We start from the raw sequence: 2,780 nt of genomic DNA on the forward strand, positions 1-2,780 counted from the left end.
AGGGAGATGGAAAGTTTCCAACATTTCAGTACGTGTGTGTGTTTGTGTGTGTGTGTGTGTGTGTGTGTGTGTAATTGTTAGATTCCTGGTTCCCAGCAGAGGGGGGAAAGCATTAAGGCTGAGAGGCCTCAGAGTTGTCTTAAACTTCTACACTGTCAAACGTTGTGGCCATGCTGTGGTCCATGTGTCCCAAAACCGTTGCTTGCTGTGGGAGATCTGCTGTCTGTACCAGGAAGGTTGTCACCCTTTGTGTCCGAGGAAGCTGATGCAGACACTCATCTGTTCCAGTGGTGCCTGGAAGGCAGTCAGCTGCATGCAGCAGCCTTTCTTCCTGTTCCCAGATCTTCCATTGGAAGACAGATATCAACCACCAATGAAAGCCAAATTCCATTTCTCCACAGACATTATTATCCATAACATTCCATTTACAGACTTTCTCAATCTCTCATCCAGACTTCTCTTTTAAAGACTCCTTAGTATAAACTGAATTCACAGCAGTTAGAAGCAAATTCCATTTTTACAAATCAATCAACCAATAATCAATCAATCAATCAGTCAAACAAACAAACAAAAGTTCTACCATGTTGCTCACTCTCTTTTCCTCCTTTTGAAGGATCATCATGTAGTGAAGTCTGTCAGGAGTTCTTGGGCAGCTCTGACTACTTATTTATTTATTTATTTATTTTCGAGACAGGGTTTCTCTGTAGCTTTGGAGCCTGTCCTGGAACTATCTCTTGTAGACCAGGTTGGCCTTGAACTTACAGAGATTCGCCTGCCTCTGCCTCCCGAGTGCTGGGATTAAAGGTGAGTGCCACCACTTCCCGGCAGCTCTGACACTTTATACTTCACAATGCCCAGGGCAGATTTGTGTTTCCAGTTATTTTATGCACTTCTCTGCATTCACCTCTCTCCTCATTATTTTTATTTTTTGGATCTTCCAGACAGGGTTTCTCCGTAGCTTTTGGTTCCTGTCCTGAAACTAGCTCTTTTTTTTTTTTTTTTTTGGTTTTTCGAGACAGGGTTTCTCTGTGGCTTTGGAGCCTTTCCTGGAACTAGCTCTGTAAACCAGGCTGGTCTCGAACTCACAGAGATCCGCCTGCCTCTGCCTTCCGAGTGTTAGGATTAAAGGCATGCGCCACCACCTCCCGGCAAAAGGGTATATTTATTAGGTATCATCTTCACCATCAACATTATTTTTTTTTTCTAAGAGGGTTGTTTTGATGTGTGCTTGTGAAATGGCTCATCGGGGCTTCCTGCTTTAGTATACTCCCAACACTTGCAGATAATAGCTCCAGTCACGCTTAACTACAACGCACACTTGAATGATATGAATTGTTTACAGACCCCTCAATTGGCCTTAGCTGGTCTGATTGGAGTGGCTTGTCTTAGGAAATATTCCGGACATTGAGTTGGACTCAAATAGCTTACAACCCCCTCCCTTCTCTCTTCCTTCCTTCCTCCCCCCCCCCCAAGACAGTTTTCCTGTAGTCCAGGTGGCCTTGAACTTAGTACACACTGAAACTACCTTTGAACTCATGACCTTCCTGTTTCCATGTGAAAAGGAACATGCTAGGGACACAGATATGTACTATCACAGCACCTCCCCCGCCCCATTGTTTTAAAGACAAGGCATTGCTTTCTAGCCCAGGCCGGTCAGGAATTCACTGTGCCAGCTAGTTGACCTTAAAGTTGTAGCTCTCTTTCTGCCTCTGCCTCTCAAATATTACAGAGGTCACTCTCCTTGCCTACTCTCTTTAATTTGTGATCTGAAAGGATTTCTCCATCTTCATTTTAATTCAATGGGATGAAAAGTATAAAGATTGCTAATTTTCTCTATTTAGTAGATAAGTAACCATCATTAATTTCAGAGATTTATATGAGTTATCTCAATCCTTAAAATAACTCTAGCCAATCAGCTTCGGCTACTCATACATTGAAACCCTTTTAATAGCTCATCTTGATCCTCTAGACTAGTGGCCACAGGCATGTGTGTACTTTAAATGAATTAACCAAGTCATCCTACAAATACTGAGTCTATATTTATAGAAGAGTCTTAACTATTAAAAGGACAGGATGAGCTAGGCAGTGGTGACACATGCCTTTAATCCCAATACTTGGGAAGCAGAAGCAGGTGGATCTCTATGAGTTCGAAGCCTACAAAGGGAGTTCCAGGACAGCCAAGGCTACTTTGAGGAAACCTGTATCAAAAACAAAAAACAAACAAACAAAAGAAAAGAAAAGGCAGGATGAAAAAAAAAATGAAGACACCTGTGCTTGTTTCATCTTGTGCGGTCTTGGTGATGGGAAATGGGTTCAATTAGTCAACATGCATTGGTACCAACTGTAACGAATGTGAGCAGAGGAAGATAAAATGGGGACACGAGAGGACATGTTACATCTGATCAGAAAGTTTCCCAGTCAACTTAACTCAAAACTCAAGGGTTTGAGATTCCATAATGGTGGCGTAAAGGCATGGTGGCAGGAATAGCTGAGAGTTTACATATTGGTCCACAAGCAAGAGTCAGGTAGAGCTAGCTAGGCATGGCAGGAATGTTTTGAAACTTCAAATTCTACCTTCCATGTCAGACTTCCTCCAACAGGGCCACACTTCCTAACCCTTCCCAAACAGTTCCACCAACTAGGACCAAATATGAAACTATGGAGGGCACTTTCATTCCAATCATCATATCTTTTTTTTTTTTTTTTTTTTTCGAGACAGGGTTTCTCTGTGGCTTTGGAGCCTGTCCTGGAACTAGCTCTGTAGACCAGGCTGGTCTCGA

This window comes from Microtus ochrogaster, chromosome 16 (genome assembly GCF_000317375.1).
Source record: "Microtus ochrogaster isolate Prairie Vole_2 chromosome 16, MicOch1.0, whole genome shotgun sequence".
Taxonomy (NCBI): Eukaryota; Metazoa; Chordata; class Mammalia; order Rodentia; family Cricetidae; genus Microtus; species Microtus ochrogaster.